Source organism: Artemia franciscana, chromosome 5, assembly GCF_032884065.1.
Source record: "Artemia franciscana chromosome 5, ASM3288406v1, whole genome shotgun sequence".
Taxonomy (NCBI): domain Eukaryota; kingdom Metazoa; phylum Arthropoda; class Branchiopoda; order Anostraca; family Artemiidae; genus Artemia; species Artemia franciscana.
In genome coordinates, this window is record NC_088867.1 from 53487172 (window position 1) to 53508183 (window position 21012).

The following is a 21012-nucleotide window of genomic DNA, read 5'->3' on the forward strand; positions in this document are numbered from 1 at the left end:
GACAGTCAATGTCTGGTGATCTGACATTTTAGTTGTAAAAATTTTCCTGTGCTGTTTTTAATCTTGTACAAAACTGCTGAAATAGTTTCTTCAAAATTTTGAGGCACTGCAGAGTCACAAGTTTCCGTGATTTCTGCCGAAGGGAGTTGGCAAACAAAAATTGGAAAACTGAGATAGTTTATCACTAGATGAACATCTAGGCCATTGGTTCTCAACCGGGGTCCACATGTGCCCCTAAGGGTCCATGTAATATGCCTGGGGGGTCCACAGGCAAAACACAACAAATTGGGGGTCCACAATGATATTTTGGGGGTCCATGAAGAAAACCAACTCAGAACGCTCTTTATTTTAAAAAATTCAATTTCTACTGTAATATCAATTATTTTGAAAAATATATATTAATAATCCTTTTTTTTGTACTTTCTTTTGACTTATATATTCAACCATCAGTCAGTGACAAGAACAAGCGAAGGTGAAAATCTTTTAACTTCTCTCATGAAGTAGGCGTTGAGCTATGATCTTTATTTTTAAGCAGATATTTTCTTCCCAATGCCCGGTACCTAACCATAGATCTGCAACGACTTATCTACTACCCGTTGGTCAGTGACAAGAGTAAATATCATAATCTTTCAACATATCTTAGGAAATGATGGTTTCCTGGCATTATATGAAATAAGCAAAATAATTTTAAAGGCCGGAAAACCCCATAATATTGGTGAAACAGTAATTCTACCCGCAGTTTTGCTATAATTTCATCAGTTATGAAACAAAATGCAATTGAAATTACTAATTCCATCCCTTTAAGCAACTCTTCTGTGTCACGACGCATTGATGAAATGGTAGAGGATGTAGAAAAACAATTGATGGCTCATTTGTAAGTTAAACAGTTTACCCCTTAACTTGATGAATCAACTTTAAGAGATAATGAGGCCTTTTTATTAGCATATGTTAGATTTAACAATGAAGGACTCAAAGAGGAAATGCTTTTTGCTAGAGTTCTTACGACAGACACAAAAGGTGAAACAATTTTTAATGAAGTTGCTACTTATTTCAAGGAAAACAATATCCCACTTAAAAATATAATTGCTTGAACTACTAATGGTGCACCATCTATGAAAGGCAGATACAAAGGTTTGATTGCACATTAAAAAAATAGTCCTAGAAGTATATTGTATTCACTGTGTGATACACCGTCAACACTTAGTTACAAAGAAAATGAGTGCACGTCTGCATGATGCCCTTTCTGTTGTAATAAAAGTAGTAAACCATATTAAATCAAATTCTCTCCAAGACCGCCTTTTTCGTGAATTCTGTAAGCAAAATGGAGAAGAGTTTGAGTGGCTTGTATTACATACAGAGGTGAGATGGCTATCAAAGGGGAATTGTCTTAAGCGTTTCATTGCACTTTGGGATTCTATTGTTTCCTTTCTTGCTGACACACAACTTGGAGCGAAACTGCTTGCAAATAAGAATGATGTGTTTTACTTATCAGATATATTTGAAAAACTTAATACACTTAATAAACATCTCCAAGGAAAGATATGATATCTAATAAAAGTGCTATTGCTGCTTTTCTAAGAAAACTACAGCTGTATAAGAATAATATCAGGCGTTGTGCATTTGAACAGTTTCCTTGTTTGGTTTGTGTTAGCAGCGATTTGCAAGATGAAAATCTTGCATTATATGGTGAATATTTGGGAAATATACCTGAAGATAAGCAAACTCGGTTTAACGACTTACTCGGGATGGATATACCGATTTAGGTTTCAATTCCTTTCGAAGTTAATGTTGCCGAAATAGAATTATCTTTGCAAGAGCCCCTCATCGAATTACAAAGTGATGAAATAACGCGTGCAAAATCCAAAGATGAAAAGTATAATATATGGAAAACAACCGACGTTGCTACAAAGTAGCCTTTGATCTGGGATAAAGCGTAGTTCTACGTTATTGCTTTTCATATCTTATGTTGCTGAAGTAGGATTTGGTCGTGTTTCTCAAATGTTATCAAAAGCTCGCAATAGACTTGACATTGTGAAAAGGGGCGATCTTCGACTATCATTAACATCGATAGAACCAAATATAAAGAAACTCGTCGAGAAGCATCAACCACAGGGATCTCATTGAATAAACATGCCTTTTCCTTCTTTTTTTAATCACACACTTAATTTCAACTCCTTTTTGTATTCAGTTTACAAAAATAATGTTGGAGTGAATTAAACTACCTGAGGAGCTTTACTCTCCATGATTTTGAGTTGCTTGCCCATGGAAGAAACAATGTAATATTGTAGTTATTATCACAATAATAGTGATAATAACAATAATAATTATTATTATTATTATTATAGTAAAATATTTTATTTGTATTAAACTAGTTTTCATTTAAAAATAAAGCTTAATCGTATACTATTTCTTTGATAATAAAAACCTTAAAATTTGTTTTAGTGAAGAATAGAAAATTGTTCTTATGTCCAATAGCTATGAAGGGGTCCACCAAGATAAAAAGAAGAGAAAAGGGGTCCATGGGTAAAAAAAAGGTTGAGAACTGCTGATCTAGGCTATTGATGCACATCAAGTTTGCTCTGTATGCACAGAGCTCTGCTCTTGTGGCACAACTCTGCTTTCAATAGCATTCAAACCTGACGGTGCTGGGATAAAACTTAAGTTCTTTGTAGAACTTTTTCAGTACATAGGTGCTGATTGTGTAGCGAGAGCAACACTTTGGTTTTGTCCCGTTTTTTTTTGCTTCTTATGCCGCTGATTTCAGCTTATTCCTGGAAACTGGTAAGGGTCCAACCTGTGCGTTTGTACGGAAAGTGTGGACCTCAGGCCGGATTGATGAATATGACATTAAACTTCGGAGAGCTCCATAGAACTGGGGCCAAAAAGGATGGTTTTGGCTTGTCCACGAGCCAGAGCCTATGGTGTGCGAAGTGAAGTGGAATTACATAGCCTTAGAATAGAATAGAATATATTTATTCACTACAATAGCCGGAGCTAGCATTAGCATGTCATGACAAAAATAATTTATACCTTCAAAAACACTCACAGGAAAATTTAAACAAACATTATATTAATCAAACACATATTAATCAAACATTAAATATTAGTCGCGTCAATATTATTAAAATGACGGGTAAAATATGGAATTGTCCATATAATAAAATATGGAAATTGTCAGAGAGGAGTATCTGAAGTTGTGCAGCCAAGTTTTCGTTTCATCAAACCTTGTTTCTGCTTTCGAGTGGAAAGCTCCGTTATAGCAGGCAAGCAGGCAGGCACCACTTTCAGATTGATGATGGACTAAAATCTAAGTGTTAAATATATACGTCAGTTACCCGGCCCCACAGCCAATATATCTTCTTTGAGTGGTAAATAGAAAAATTTACAGAAGCAAAAAAGTGGCATTTTCCCACGGGTCCGGAAGTGCTGCCATCTATTGTATTGACCCATTTCTGTTCGTGATTTCGGCTGGGTTTATCATTTGTTTTTTCGGACTTGGGATTGAGGTAGAGACATTTTATCAGATGTACCTCTTCAACTTCATAAGTTCTGTCATTGCTAAAGAAATTGGAGCTTATCCTTTGCTCCTTTCTAAGTGGTGGTGTTAGAAAGTTGGCTTACGGCAAAAAAATCAACTTTTGAACTAAGACAGATAGAATTTTTTTCGACGGCAATCGATAGCTCTTGATGAGTTGTTTAAAGTATATGTCATCCATTTTTTGGTAAAAAAAAATTCCTTCATGAGATATACCAGTTTGAAAGTTTGAAGGGGTTGACAACTTCAGTAGTAGGGTAGACACTGAAACCAAAATTAGTCCGATACCAATTGTTAGATATTGTCGGTGATAATCGAAACAAAGCTATACCTCTGGACGTGCATAGTACCAAAAGCAATAAATTTCGTGTTATGGCCGAAGGAATAGGTGATGGTTCTGATTTTGAGTCAAGCAGTTCTGACAGTGATAATGAACCAGGAGAGTTGTTGGCTGGTACTGTCGATGTTGCAGATAAAACAGGTGGTGATACTAAACATAAAAGGAAGAAGGCAGTACCAAAAAAGCGAGAGTTTGAAGGAGTTGCCTATACTTCTGATACAGGTTCGAGCAGTTCTGAAAGTGAACTGGAAGAGCTGGTGGTCGGTACTGTTGGTGATGTAGACAAGCGGAAAACGGGTACTGGTTCTAAGCGTAAAAGAACACAAGTGGTCCCGAAAATACGAAGCCTTTTGTGCTCGTGGGAACAAGATGAAAAGCTGAAACATTTTGTGGTAAGATCACCACATGACGGCAAGACAGTATGGTGCAAATTCTGCTGTAAAACTCAGAAGGGACAATATGGTTGTACACAGCCAGAGGGAATCCCACAAAAAGAAGGTAAAGATGGACGGAAGTCAGATGCCGCTTAACCCTTAACCTTTTTGGGTCTGTATCGCAGAAAAGGCAGGCCATCTCTTTGTGCGAAATGCGCCTTGTGGCATGGTTTGCTGCTGAGGATGTACCTTTTAAGAAAGCTGATTCCTTAATACCAGTTCTAAAGGCGTCTGTTCCAGGCTCAAGTATTCTTCGTCAGGTGAAGCTTAAAAGAACAAAAAGTAAAGGGAGTCATTCATGACTCCCACATGAGTGTCAGACGTTAGCAGACCTTCTTACCAGAGCCCATTATTCACTCATAGTGGACTAGACAACAGACAAGAGTTCGGCAAAAGCGCTTGTCATGATCGCGAAGTACAAGCATCATGCAACTCTTTTAGTGAAAGAGGAGTTCTTAGGCCTGGTAGAAGTGACTGATGCCTCAAGTGAGGGACAGAAAAGTTAATACAAACTTACCTCAAAGACATTGGAGTTCCCGTCTCCAATCTGATAGGGATTGCATATGATAATGCATCTGTAAACACCGGGGTTCATGGTGGACTAGGTGCGTTGTTTCAGGAATCTTTACCACACCTTTTTACGCTTGGATGCACAAGCCATTCACTTGCATTATGTGCTAGCTATGCATCCAAGTTTCTTCCGGATAGATTGGAGCTCTTCCTGAAAGATCTTATAAACTATGTTGCAGGGAGCCCAAAAAGAATCGCAGAGTGATTCTTTTTGGGCCAGACCCAACCAGATACAGGAATTACTCCAGTTTACGCATTACAAATTGTTGCAGATTGCCCATATCCGATGGCTTTCTCTAGAGGCAGCTATAAGACGAGTTTTGGAAGTGTAGTCACCCCTGGTTACCTTTTTTGTAAAACAGTCAAAGGAACCCTCTGCAGGCAAGGCTTCAAAAGATAAGGCATCCAAGATTCTAGCCTACATGAAAGAGCCTACAACGAAGGCATATCTGTACTTTCTGGCTTTTGTGCCTGGTAAGGTAAATACCTTGCACGTACAGTTCCAGTCTGGGGACACAATGATCCATACTTTGATAACAAGCTTCAGATCGACATTGAAAGCGATCATGAGATGCTTCGTGAAACTAGAAATCCTGAACAGAAGTGAGGCTTTTGAGTTGCCTCTTGAGCCCCGAAACTACAAAGGTGTGAAAGATGTGTTGTGTGGTCCCAAGACAGAAGCTTATCTGAATGAAGAAGGAGCATCAGTGAAATCTGTCATTCAGAGATTCTACTAGAGACACTCTCGAAAACTAGTGGCTGAGCCTGCCAAATTCCAAAGAAGAAATGATCCTGAAGTCTAGTGGTGAAGAGCTAGTGTCCTCAGCATCTTATTGTTGGAAGCTCTTGTTCTATGTGAAGAATCCTGACGGCACTCCCAAATTCTTTGAACTATCAAACTTTATGTTGAACTTATGCACGTTACATCACTCAAGTGCTGGTGCTGAAAGACAGTTTTCTCAACTAAGAAACATTAAAACTAAGTTGCAAAATCGGTTGGATGTGAAAACTGTGGATTCCCTCATGCATGTAAAGCAGATGGTTACTCGTAGTGCTGCGTCGATTACTCGCCAATATTACTTAACAACTTTTCGAGGTGGTACCGCAAGGCTGACGACAAGGATGAGCAAATAGAGAATGAATCTGAACCTGACCTATTTGACTGACCAATCAGAAAACAAATAACTGAAATCAGATTGCAGTAGCCGAAGTTTTTCTCCAAAATGGTTTTTCGTTTTTCAAAACGAAAGCTGAAGCTTTGAACAGATTTCTTGTACAGGAATTCTGCATTAAAGTTTCCCTTCATACTCTCACATTCTTGTATTTCCTCCTTTCTCTCTTGAAAAAACTTCGCCTTTTCTGAATCCAACGTGTGGCTAGACCTCTGTATAACGCTTCTGAATTGGAATCCGATTCATTATGTATCTGCTCACTTTCCGTAGGCCTCATAACATGGAATGCACTGTATGTGAATTCCAGCACAGTCTTTCCCTTATAAAGGTCTCTTCATGTTGTCTAGGTTTTTCGGTTTGGTCCATCTTGAGCCGCGAAGATGGCAAAGGCGTAGCGCAAAATATTTCGGATTTGCTTAGACATTTATGGTGCACCATTCTGCTTTTGGTGAAAAGGATTGCGGCTAAATAAGCCTTTTCACTGTCTTTTACAGACGCCGTCGACCTCTTCTTAGAAGAAAGAGAATTAATTAATTATCAATTAAATTAGGCTTTTAATTGTTTTAAAAAGTAGAATTGTGGCAAAAAGTCAAACTTTAGCGTAAAGAGCGAGGGATTGTGGAGGGGACAACCCATTTCATATACGGAGTAATTTCTGTTCGTTTTAAGTTTTAATGTCGCTCCTTACTTTCAGCTAAAAAAATTAGTTTTTTTTTATTTAATTTCTGAACGTTTTTGAATTAATGCATGTTTGGTTTTGGCTCTCCGCACATAAATTATTAAAATGAAATTAGCATATTAATTCCTTTTTTGGATAAATGGCTTTCTCTTAGTTTTGATCAGATGATTTTGAGAAATAAAGGGTGAGGAAGGAGGCCTAGTTGCCCTGTAATTTTTCGGTTACTTAAAAAGGCAACTAGAACTTTTAATTTTAACGAACGTTTTTATTAGTAAAAAATATGCGTAACTTAAGAATTAACTTACGTAACAAACTTTCATAACCTTATATTTTTATTATGTATACGAGGGGGTTTGTACCCTCGTTAATACCTCGCTCTTTACACTAAATCGTAAGTTTTGTCCCAATTCTATAAGAATGACCCCTGAATCAGAAAGGCCGTAGAATAAATAGTTGAAATTACTAAAAATACTTTAGCATAAAGAGCAAGGTATTTATCTCCTCCTAAATATCTCGCTCTTTATGCTAAAGTATTTTTAGAACCCCTCATATGCGTAATAATCTCTGTTCGTCTTAAGTTTCAATGCTACTTCTTCCTTTCATTTGAAAAAAACGTTTTCATGTTTATTTTTCATTGTTTTCTTATAGTAATGCTAGAGAATCCTGCGCCCTTTTCATTGAATTTTTCTTCCCCCATGACAGATTCCTCCAAGGAAAGATCCTCCAACATAGCCCCCTCTCCTCAGCCCCACCCCCAAATAAAATAAAATCCCCCTGAAAACGTCTGTACACTTCCCAATAACCATTACTATATGTAAACACTGGTCAAAGTTTGTAACTTGCAGCCCCTCCCCCAGGGATTGTGGGGGAGTAAGTCATCCCCAAAGACATAGTTATTATGGTTTTCGACTATGTTGAACAAAATGGCTATCTCAAAATTTTGATCCGTTGACTTTGGGAAAAAATGAGCGTGGGAGGGGGCCTAGATGCCCTCCAAATTTTTTGGTCACTTAAAAAGGGCACTAGAACTTTTCATTTCCGTTAGAATGAGCCCTCTTGTGACATTCTAGGACCACTTGGTCGATACGATGACCCCTGGGAAAAAAAAAAAAAAAAACAAAAAAAAAAAACAAACAAATAAACACGCACCCGTTATTTGTCTTCTGGCAAAAAATACAAAATTCCACATTTTTGTAGATAAGAGCTTGAAACTTCTACAGTAGGGTTCTCTGATACGCTGAATCTGATGGTGTCATTTTCGTTAAGATCCTACGATTTTTAGGGGGTGTTTCCCCCTATTTTCATAAATAAGGCAAATTTTCTCAGGCTCGTAACTTTTGATGGGTAGGACTAAACTTGGTGAAACTTATATATTTAAAATCAGCATTAAAATGCGATTCTTTTGATGTAGCTATTGATATCAAAATTCATTTTTTTAGAGTTTTGGTTACTATTGAGCCGGGTCGCTCCTTACTACAGTTCGTTACCACGAACTGTTTGATATTTGCCTTCTCTGCAGCTAATCTGATAGTTCTTTTGATATTGGGCTTGTTTTTGTTAATTCCTATTTTTGTTTTATTTTGAATTAGATTATTTTCTATAATTAATTTTGTGTACATAGGGTTGAGTGTGTATTCACCCAAGTCTCTATTTAGGGATTTATTATTATTTAAGTTTCGTTTGATTTCGATTGCCTCACGGACAGTTTGTTTGATTCCTAGGTCATTGCTAATTAGAATTGTTTCGTCAAATAGAACATAATGGTTTGGATTTTCAAAAATATGACTACTTAAAGCTGAATCGAAAGATATAGAGTTATTTTTAGATTTTAACGCTTTTTCAATACTTTCTTTGTGTTGCTGTAATCTTGTTCCTAAATTTTGGTGGGTTCGACCAATGTAATAATTTCCACAACTACATGGTATTTGATACACCCCTCGTAGACGAGTAATTGGGGTTTTATCCTTACCAGAATTGACAAGATTCATTATACTTAAATTGCTTGTGAATACAACACGTAAATTGTTTTTTAAACAAACTTTTTTCATTTTTGAAGTAATTTTCGGAATATAAGGCAGGTAAATCGTGCTTGTGGGTTTATTAGAATCATTTACTGGTGTGGGATTTAAGGCTTTAGAAGAATGCATCTTTAATCTTTGAGCAATAACAGTATTTATGAGAGAAATTGGGTACCCGTTGCCAAAAAGTATGTCTGTAATAAAATTTAATTCTTTTTTAACATACGGCTCTGAACAGATATTAAGTACTCTATCCACAAGAGATATTACCACACCTCTTTTAACCTGTGGAGGATGGTTAGATTTGAAGTGAAGGTATCTATTATTATGCGTAGGTTTTCTGTAAACCGTAAAATCAAGTTTATTCACACTGCGTATTATCAATACATCTAAAAAAGGTATTTTTCCATCTCTTTCGGTCTCTAGGGTGAATTGCAGGTTTCTATCGTAAGTATTTAAATGTTCTAGAAAACCTTTAAGTTCACTTTCGCCATAATTCCAAACTGAAATTATGTCGTCCATGAAACGTCCCCAAAACACATGATTAAGAAAATACGAATCTAGGGCCCAATTTTCAAGATTTTCGACGAAAATATTTGCGAGTAGGCCTGATAGAGGTGCTCCCATAGGAAGGCCCCTTACCTGGTTGTAATATGAATCTCGAAATTGGAATTGCATGGAATATTTGTTACATAATTTAACCAAATGCATGAGAACATCAATGTCTAGACCTATTGCTGACTCTTCGATTAGATGATAATTGTTTTCCAGTTTATTTTGTAATAATTTTTCAGATTTTGAAACATCAATACTAGTATACATAGAAACTATGTCAAAGCTGCTTAATATGGAATTTTCAGAAATGTCTATTTGTTTCAATTTTTCTACAAGATCAACTGAATTTTTTATATAAGATTTTTGGGAGTGAAGCAATGGTTTAAATGCAGTGCATAACCATTTTCCAATGTTTGAGGCAGGTGATTTTGTGCTAGCTACAATGGGTCTTAGAGGAATGCCTTGTTTGTGCAATTTTGGTAATCCATAAAACTTTGAGCAAAAAACACCACGAGGGAGGAATTTATTTACAACTGTGGAGTGATTCTGCCATTTTCTTTCAAAGTGTTTAATTCTTTTATTACTTTTTGAGCAAATTGATCAGTCTGGTCATGGGTTGATTTAACATGATTTTTTGCAAATTCTTAGGATGGAAAGGAATTCATTCCACCATTATTTCCGTGTGTCACAAGAGAGACTCACTAATAAGTTTACAAGGTTGAAATATGAGTCTCAAGTGGTCAACCCAGTTTACAATCCTAAGATAAGTCCTGGACCTGCGATTGTAAATATTTCATCTAAAAAGCTTAGCTATGTTGAAGAAAAAGTCCTAGAACAAGGGCCAAAATTTTCGTTTTTACTGAAACAAGTTCCAGTTGCAGACTTGATAGCATCTTTAGAATCCTCTCTCCACAAATGTAGTGCTCTTGTTTCAAACCCGGATACAGTTAGATCTTGTTTAATTAACACTCTTTACAACACCTCATTAAAACTTCCTAATTCTCCCAATAATGCAATGGAAAAATCATATGACACAAAAGTTTTGAATAAACTCCGTAAAGATTCCTCAATAATAATCACTAAAGCCGATAAAAGCAACTCCATAGTAATTATGAATAAAACTGATTATGATGGTAAAATTCAGTCACATTTAAATGATACAACCACTTATGTTAAATCAACCCATGACCAGACTGATCAATTTGCTCAAAAAGTAATAAAAGAATTAAAAACTTTGAAAGAAAATGGCAGAATCAAATGACACCATCAGATTCAGCGTATCAGAGAACCCTACTATAGAAGTTTCAAGCTCCTATCTACAAAAATGTGGAATTTTGTATTTTTTGCCATAAGACAAATCACGGGTGCGTGTTTATTTGTTTGTTTTTTTTTTTTTTTTTTTTTTCTTTTCCCCAGGGGTCATCGTATCGACCAAGTGGTCCTAGAATGTCGCAAGAGGGCTCATTCTAACGGAAATGAAAAGTTCTAGTGCCATTTTTAAGTGACCAAAAAAATTAGAGGGCATCTAGGCCCCCTCCCACGCTCATTTTTTTCCCAAAGTCAACGGATCAAAATTTTGAGATAGCCATTTTGTTCAGCATAGTCGAAAACCATAATAACTATGTCTTTGGGGATGACTTACTCCCCCACAATCCCTGGGGGAGGGGCTGCAAGTTACAAACTTTGACCAGTGTTTACATATAGTAATGGTTATTGGGAAGTGTACAGACGTTTTCAGGGGGATTTTATTTTGTTTGGGGGTGGGGCTGAGGAGAGGGGGCTATGTTGGAGGATCTTTCCTTGGAGGAATCTGTCATGAGGGAAGAAAAATTCAATGAAAAGGGCGCAGGGTTCTCTAGCACTACTATAAGAAAACAATGAAAAATAAACATGAAAACGTTTTTTCAAATGAAAGGAAGAAGTAGCATTGAAACCTAAAACGAACAGAGATAATTACGCATATGAGGGGTTCTAAAAATACTTTAGTATAAAGAGCGAGGTATTTAGGAGGAGATAAATACCTTGCTCTTTATGCTAAAGTATTTTTAGTAATTTCAACTATTTATTCTACGGCCTTTCTGATTCAGGGGTCATTCTTAAAGAATTGGGACAAAACTTACGATTTAGTGTAAAGAGCGAGGTATTAACGAGGGTAAAAACCCCCTCGTATACATAATAAAAATATAAGGTTATGAAAGTTTGTTATGTAAGTTAATTCTTAAGCTACGTGTATTTCTTACTAATAAAAACGTTCATTAAAAATTAAAAGTTCTAGTTGCCATTTTAAGTGACCGAAAAATTGGAGGGCAACTAGGCCTCCTTCTCCACCCCTTGTTTCTCAAATTCGTCTGATCAAAACTAAGAGAAAGCCATTTAGCCAAAAAAAGAATTAATATACAAGTTTCATTTTAATAATTTATGTGCGGAGAGCCAAAACCAAACATGCATTAATTCAAAAACGTTCAGAAGTTAAATAAAAAAAACTAATTTTTTTAGCTGAAAGTAAGGAGCGACATTAAAACTTAAAACGAACAGAAATTACTCCGTATATGAAATGGGTTGTCCCCTCCGCAATCCCTCGCTCTTTACGCTGAAGTTTGACTCTTTGCCACAATTCTACTTTTTAAAACAATTAAAAGCTTTAGCGTAAAGAGCGAGGGATTGCGGAGGGGACAACCCATTTCATATACGGAGTAATTTCTGTTCGTTTTAAGTTTTAATGTCGCTCCTTACTTTCAGCTAAAAAAATTAGTTTTTTTTATTTAATTCGTTAAGAAGTAATGATGCCAAGGCTATTTTAAAATAAAAAATGGATTTTTAACTGAGAACTTTTATTGTAAGTGTTTTATTGTTTTTTATTTTTTCTTTGCTGAAGACGGCTGTTAGATATAGGGCCGAAATATTCAAATAGGTTTTGTTGGTTCACTGTCTTGGGAAAAAAAAAAGTCCTCATTATTCTCTCTTTTGTTGTTGTATTTTTGAAGAATAGATTAGCTTTATACAGAACAAGCGATATTTGTCTTGTCATTATTTCTCTCCTTATCAAGTTTGATCTCTTAGTTAATTGATCTCATGAATACATTAATGTTTGGATGAAATAACGCTGTGGTTGTGTATTTTTGCGAGAGCAGCGTTACCAAACGCGTTGGCGAAAGCCGGGTGAAAAGGATGTGAAGCACTTTCCAATCCAAGCGCGTTTCACTCGCTTTTCTATATTACTCTGCGGGAAATGGTCGACAAAATTTTGCAGAAGACCTGATATGCTACTGAAGGAAAAGAGGGAGCGAGGGCAATTAAGCCGTATCAGCAGCAACAGACATCGTATCTGTGGTCTGCTGGAGCAAATCTTTTAAACCCTGTCTTCATTATTGCGTTTTCCGGCTGAGACGGCTGGGGTGGCTCATTGTGAAGACAGTTTTTATCGCCGTTTTCTTTTTCTATCCGTACAGAGTAGACATTTTCGCTGAAAACGTAAAAACTAAACAACACATTTTGTCATTCATCTTAGTCGTACTTCAACTTTTCTTTACGCTCCTGTTACACTGCAAACGCAGCACAAATGATTCAGAGTCTTCTGCAGTTCCTGAAATAAGACTGCACTTTCGAATTTTTAGCCAAAAACGACGAAAATGAAAACTTTTATACTTTTAAAGTATATTGGCTAATTTTCTAGGAGGACGCTAAAAGTGTCCCTTTTTTGCTGAATTTGACACTTTAGTCCCAAAAAGTTTTGGCAACCCTGCTAACTGTTTAATAAGAAACTTCATTAAGTACACAAACTTTAGCGTATGCAGCAATGGATTGAGGTAGAGCTAGCTCCTTTCACATTGGTGCAAAATATTTCCTGTTCATTAAGATTTAATGATGCTCCTTACTTTCAGTTGAAAAAACTTTTTTTTTAATAGAATTTTCAATGAAAGTAAAAAGAATCTTCAATGGGAAACTCTCCACATGAAATTTTCCGTTTTTCTCAAGGATAGTATTAGTTGTAAGGAATTCTCGTTGGAGCAAAGGGAGGGAGTGTTTTTTCCACTGAGAGAGGGAGCAGGTTTCATAGCATTGTTGAAAAAGATCAGACATTTAAGTAAAGAGAAATTTTCAACAAAAATTAAAGAGCCAAAAAAATTGCATTTCAAAGTTTAAAATGTTTACACAACACTTTTTCATTAAGTATTTAGGATTCTTGATGGATCATCACACAGTATTCAAATATTTTGAAGAAGATTGGACTCTGGGCGGAAAGTTAATGCTTCCAATTCAATATTTCAATAAGGACAAGAGTTAAGTAAAAGAGAGTTTATGAAATTATATTCAAATTTTAACCTGATTACCTGACTTAACCTGAATTTTATTCTTATAACTAATTGATATACTCGATCTTCAATTCATAACTTATTTCATGATATGTTAAAATTTTAATGAGCTCCTCCATAAAATAAAAATTTATGAAGGGGATCGGGGACAAATGCATATAAAATTTTAGGGAGAACGTGCAATTGCTGATAGGACAGTTTAACTGCGTAAAAATAGTGTATGCAGTTTGTTAAAAGGGCGTATCAGCAATATCCCGAGCATTAAGTTCAAACTTACAAAGGGTTTTGAACCAAACAAAAATGTGTACATGCTACTGCTAATGATACTACTCATGCTGCTACCACTTCAACTATTTATGACTGTAACTGCGAATCTTTGTGACTGGAACTATTTATTAGATTCTTTTGCTTCTACTACTACTATTGAACTGAATCAATGGCGTTTAACTGCATCCAATTTGTCTGATAACACAGATCAAACAGTTCATGGTAACGAACTGTAGTAAGGAGCGACCCGGCTCAATAGTAAACGAAACTCTAAAAAACGGAATTTTGATGCAAATATTTACGTCAAAAGAATCGAATTTTAATGCTGATTTTAAATATATAAGTTTCATCAAATTTAGTCTTTGTCATCAAAAGTTACGAGCCTGAGAAAAATTTGCCTTAATTTGGAAAATAGGGGGAAACACCCCTAAACGTCATAGAATTGATGTATTTTTTGCCAGAAGACAGATCAGGGGTGCGTGTTTGTTTGTTTGTTTTTTTTGTTTTTTTTTTCAGGGGTCATCGTATTGACCAAGCGATCCTAGAATGTCGCAAGAGGGCTCATTCTAATGGAAATGAAAAGTTCTAGTGCCCTTTTAAGTGACCAAAAAATTGGAGGGCACCTAGGCCCCCTCCCACGCTCATTTTTTACCCAAATTCAATGGATCAAAATTTTGAGATAGCCATTTTGTTCAGCATAGTCAAAAACCGTAATAACTATGTCTTTGAGGATGAATTACTCCTCCACAGTCCCCGGGGAAGGGGCTGAAAGTCACAAACTTTGACCATTGTTTACATATTGTAATGGTTATTGGGAATTGTACAGACGTTTGCAGGGGATCTTTTGGTTCGGGGGGGGGGGGGGGGGGTTGGGGGGAGAGGGCTATGTGGGAGGATCTTTCCTTGGAGGAATATCTCATGGGGGAAGACAAATACAATGAAAAGAGCGCAGGATTTTTTAGCATTACTACAAAAAAAAAATGAAAAAAAAAATGAAAAAGTTTTTTTTTCAATTGAAAGTAAGGAGTAGCATTAAAATTTAAAACAAAAACAGATTATTACGCATATGAGGGGTTCTTCTTCTCCTACATACCTCGCTCTTTATGCTAGAGTATCTTTAGTAATTTCAACTATTTATTCTACGGTCTTTCTGATTCAGGGGTCATTCTTAAAGAATTGGGACAAAACGTAAGCTTTAGTGTAAAGAGCGAGGTATTAACGAGGGGACAAACCCCTCATATACACAATAAAAATATAAGAATATAGAAGTTTGTTACTTAAGTTTAATTCTTAGCTCGCGTATATTTTTTACTAATAAAAACGTTCTTTAAAAATTAAAAGTTCTAGTTGCCTTTTTAAGTAACTGAAAAATTGGAGGGCAACTAGGCCTCCTTCACCACATCTTATTTCTCAAAATCATCTGATCAAAACAAAGAGAAAGACATTTAACCAAAAAAAGAATTAATATGCAAATTTCATTTTAATAATTTACGTGTGGAGAGCAAAAATCAAACATGCATTAATTCAAAAATGTTCAGAAATAAAAAAAAAACTAGTTTTTTTAACTGAAAGTAAGGAGCGACATTAAAACTTAAAACGAACAGAAATTACTCCGTTTATGAAAGGGGCTGTTCCCTACTCAACGACCCGCTCTTTACGCTAAAGTTTTTTACTGTTTAATAAAGTAGAATTGTTAGAAAGAGTCAAATTTTAGCGTGTAAAGCGGGGCGTTAAGAAGGGAACAGCCCCTTTCATACACGGAGCAATTTCTGTTCGTTAAGTTTTAATGTCGCTCCTTACTTTCAGTTAAAAAAAACTAGTTTTTTTATTTAATTCAATATCTTAGGAAGGGAATGCAGGGAAAGTGAATACAACATGTCCACTAATTTTGAACTTAATGATTTTTTATTTTCGATGTCAAGTGACAAATTTAGCCTCAGTTTTATAACCAAAAGCCAAAAAATGCCTAAAATCCAATTTATATTTCCTTTTTTTTCAGTTTACATACCACTGTACATTATTTCATGAAACATCAGGTGATTCAACTTATTTAAATGAACTTTAATTAAATGTTTATAGAGGGATAGATGAATATTTTCCCATAAAAGTCACAGGGCCATGGCAAAACAAAAGAGAAATTACTAAAACAACAATTAAACATCGAGTACAAAATAAAATATAAAAAACACTTACATACATACAACAATATTTTAAGCAGTCGCCCCCTTCTCTGTCCTTAAAACACTTTCCCTATGTTTAACTCATCATTCAGTATGTTTTACAATTTTTTAATGGTCCCAACATCATTCTCAGTCCCAGTTAGAATACATTTTGTGGGACTAAAGTTCAGTTTCGTAACTTCTCTCGAGGATCCAGTCCTAAGCATTTTTTCCTGGGTCTTACGCCAAAGCAGGATTGAGTTTACCTGATTTAATACTTTTTGGAAAGCCCTAGACGTTTACTGCCCCAATGAAAAATACCCCCTCCCCGTAGAATACATCTCCCAGAAAATAAATGCTCGCTGAAAGGAAATTATTTCCAAAAAACTTACTCCCATTGAAAATTCCTCATGACAATCCCCTCTCCTGTAGAAAATTCCCCGCGAAAAATGTCGGCATGTTTCCCAAAAACAAATCCCAGCTATTATTTAACCATAAGATAAACACATAATTAGTTCTAAGGGAGAGACGAGAGGAGGGTGAAGGTAAAATTTGATTTATGAAACCCAGGGCCGTAACCAGGATTTTTACTTGGAGGAAGGGGTACAAAAGAAACTTTAAAAAACACATCAAGAATGTGAAATTGATATCTACTCCCTTATGATTTCTGGGAATATTTCTAGTCTACGCTGTTGTTATGAAAGTAAATAGTACCATAAACCTCACAAAATGAGCAGAATTTATTCCGTATAGAAAGGGGACCCTTCTTAATCCACACCTCCACCTCATAGTCGCGGAAGCTTCAGAGGGTGCTCACTAGATAAGAAATTGAGAGTTCAAGTCTTTTTTTTAGTCGAAGGTGATTGGAAACAAACCATCCGTGGGGGAAGTACTTTCCCGGGAACCTTGTTCTGGAAACGCCAGTCACCTTATAGAAGCGATTTTCCCATCCCACTCGTTAATATTTCAGTTAGCCATGGGGTGAGGGATTTCAGTCCTGATTTGAAAAATGATAAGAAATTAATATTTAAAAAATCAGGTCAAACCAAGGAGAACCTTCAAGCGGAAATTGTCCGCAGGAAATTTTCCCTGGTATAATTTAAGAAAATACATAAAAAATGGTTTTTAATTAAAAGTAAAGAACAATATTAAGACTTAAGATGAAAAAACTCACTTCTGTACTATGTCTTCTTAAACTGTTTGGTACCATGTTTTAGACTTAGTTTTGATGATTTTTCGCATAAATTTCTTTTTTCGTTTGTTTTTAATTTGGTGCCTACAACGACCAAAAATTGCAGAACTTCATACAGAAGTTTCTTCAGCAAACATTAAATGTGGATTTTTCTAATTTTTAAGATATAGTGTTTAAATTCCCCTTTTCCACTTTCCTTAGCACTTCTCAAGTCAATTAAAAAAAACCCAACTAATAAGAAATTATCAAATTTTTGAAAACTGTATTTTCCCAATATAGGGGGGGGGGGGGTTAACACCTAGAACAATTTTACTCTAAGGTTTGACTTCTTGTCCCAATTCTTGAAGAATGACAGGTTGTTTTTTATTTTACTAAAACCTTTCGTGGAAGTTCCGTTCACCTAACTCAAGTATTTTGTATGCTTGCCAAAAGGCCCTCTTCTACAATTTTACCCCAGTAAACTGCATTTTAAAGTTTCAAATGTCTAAAACACTGTTTCATTAAATATTTTTAATAGATCATATCACAATACTGAGCTGAGACCAAAAGTAGGTAGATCGGACCCTGGCTTCAAAACTGCGAAATAAAAACAACAATTTACTTTAGTGTTTCAGTAAAACGACGAAAAAATTAATGCGTCTAATTCAATGTTCCAATAGAGACTGACTTAAATAAAAGATAGTTTATCATATTATATTCAAACCTAAATTCAAATTTTAACCTGATTATTCTCATAACTAATTGAAGTACTCAATTAATAATTCATAAGTGATTTCATGATAGCTAAAAACTTCCTTGAGCAAGTTTCGGCTTTGGTAATGCCATGGTTTTAATGAAATATCTAAAATCTATGAAAGGGATGGGGGCAAAACGTATATACAATTATAAAGGGCGAGGGGGTAATTTTAAAGGGAAGTTTAACTTCATAAGAACACAAAGTGCATAGATACATATGCTGCAGCAACCTTTTTTGTGCCAAAATTCATGACGCCAAGTACTTAAAAGTATCTGATATGCCGTATTTTCAACGAGTCAACAGAGTAATTTGCAGGAATAATTTCCCCAAGCAGATCATTCTAGATAGAAGTGCAACACCAGATGAAGCTGTTCCTCAAGAACTCGGTTCTTGGTGTGTCCACCTTTAGATAATCGGGCCAAGCTATTTGCCTTCGTGTCTGCCTTGACGGCTAGACAATTGGGAGGGGGCACAATGGCAGAGAGCTCGTCTGAGAAAGGCAAATTCATGTTCTTAGAGAAAACAGGTATCCATGCTACGTCAAACCTTTCATTTAGAGGCTAGCCTCTTTGCCCTATTTTGGATCTTCTGGAGTGATGCCAACAGCGTATTTGGAGCACAAGCATGTAACAGGTATCGACATTCAGCTATGGGTCTGATGCAAGTCTTGTAGAATGGGATAATTGAGTTGGACGGAAGATGGTTTTTGCAACCAAGATTTACTCCCAGCTATCTTTCACAGGAGCTTCTGACCCAATCAAGTTGGTTATCGCAAAAGAGATTGGCGGAGAAATTAATCGCCAGAAGACGAGGCTAGTCAACCCATTTTACCATTTCATTTTTGTAAATGAAGCTGCGGTTTTCACTTGGCAGCTTTTATTGGGTAATAAGAAGCTCCTTTGTTTTTTGATGCATTGAAGTCGATCATCAATGCATCAGAACACTTTTGATTTTATAAATCAGAAATTTAAGTTTTTCCATATGTTGGGAAATGGAGGCTTGTCTGGGGTCTTCATGTTTTGGGACGGCTGAGTGCATTGTTGGCAAAGTGAGGCAAAAGGCTTGCCATGTTGTCACCCATGTCGTTTATGCAAATAAGGAAAAGCTTAGGTCCCAGAAAACTGCCTTGACGCTTGTCTGGGGTCTTCATGTTTTGGGACGGCTGAGTGCATTGTTGGCAAAGTGAGGCAAAAGGCTTGCCATGTTGTCACCCATGTCGTTTATGCAAATAAGGAAAAGCTTAAGTCCCAGAAAACCGCCTTGGGTAACTTCTACTTTCACTGAATTATCGCAGGAAATAAAATCGTTGAGATCAACCTATGGTGAACGATCAGAAAGAAAGCTCTCTCTTTTAACAGACATCCACGAACACCTTGCGTATGGAATTTCTTTAGCAGGTTACGATGCCATACTCTATAGAAAGTTTTAGCAATGTCGTTTAACAAGAGCCCTTTAAAACATTTTTCTGGGTTATTTCCGAATCTACCTGTCACAGCTTAGATATACAATACAGTTATGAAAACTCCTATCTTGCCCATGAGAAGCTTTTGTTACAGGGATCTGAACTTGGCGCCTCCTAGATCGTACTACAACACCATAGGTGGGGGTGCAGTTTTGTTTTGTTTGTCCAATTGGAGCAATTTAGATTCTTTTAGATTCAGACTGCCAGTTCCCTGTCTCCAGCCGCTAGCATCGTTACCGCGCACTGTGTCCCGAAGGTAAATCAAGTTTTCATAATTGTATTGTATATCTAAGCTGTGCTACCTATTGTCAAAGTTGAACTTTATGCTTGTTGTGCCCAGTGTTGCCAAAAGTGGTACAATTGTACCATTTTGGTACATTTCACCTCTAAAGGTACATTCTGGTACAATCACAAATTTCCTGGTACATTTTTGCGAAATGTGGTACGTGTAGTACAATAAGATTTGACTGGACGTCAGGACGTACCGAGTGGAGGGAATTGTAGTTTTTTTTACTCTTCTAGAGTTTTAAGTTTTCTTTTACATATTTATTTAAGTGCATGGTGTCGGCCTCTTGCGGTCATGGTATAGGCTGAAGTAGTATTGACATCTGTAAGCTAAGTACAAAATAGATAGGCGCGTAAAAAACAAGAAATTCAAAATTCAAAAGAACGTGACATTGATATTTTACCGTGTGGTGTTTGTCTAATCAATGGAAGCCACTGAGCCTAGATAATTGAGCAAGGTGCATGCATACAACAAAATACATGGACTTCATGCTAAGAGACACACCTATAATATTAATAATAGAATTTCTTTTCTTTATGAAACTGGTGCTCTTTTATAAAGTTGAAAAAGGAATATTAACGAGCTATATTTTCATATCATTTAAAACATATACGAAATTAAAATATATAACACACACACACAAAAGACACAGACAGCAAATTATCCCCATATAAAGGAGCAATAGTCTTAGTCATACACAAATCCTCAAGGCTCAAATTGTGGGAGCCATGGGTTGCCTAGAAAAATCTGTTGGAATGAGAATCTCAACTGTAATTTTTTTTTTGGTTACATTATACCATTCTCTTGAAGCATGATATGGTGCCCCATTATTATAAATATGGTTTTAATTTTGGGGTGCCTCAATATTGTTGGGTTGCAATATCTAAAAGTGAGAATTTGTGTATGACTGTAAAAAAATATCTACAAAAAATTGATTACAGAGCATAAGGCCTTGACATAGGCATTTTTTTTTTTTTTTTTTTTTTTTAATCCAAGTAGTTCTTATGATTCTAGATTTTGTTCCTTGACAATTAAGAAATTTTGGTAATTTTTTTTTTGTTCATATTTTTGACCTACAAATAAAGTAGACATACCACTCAATGCCTTTTTTTATGTCTTTTACAAATATTAAAATTGCTTCTATTGCAAAATCAAATTTAAGCACTTTTTGAGCTCTTGAAAATGACTAAAATATTTCTAGTTTTTGGGTAGACTATAAAAAAGCCTTAAAACATTGGTCTCAAACTTACTGTTTCGTTATAAATCCGTTTTCTTAATGTTATATAATCCACAA

The 21012-nt window shown here is 35.9% G+C and overlaps 1 protein-coding gene across 2 annotated transcripts in view; it reads left to right on the forward strand.

Annotated features, from left to right (window-relative positions):
• Positions 1-21012, forward strand: part of LOC136027597 (zinc finger protein 239-like) — a 132306-nt gene that overhangs the window by 81206 nt on the left and 30088 nt on the right. The gene's annotated exons all lie outside the window — the stretch shown is intronic.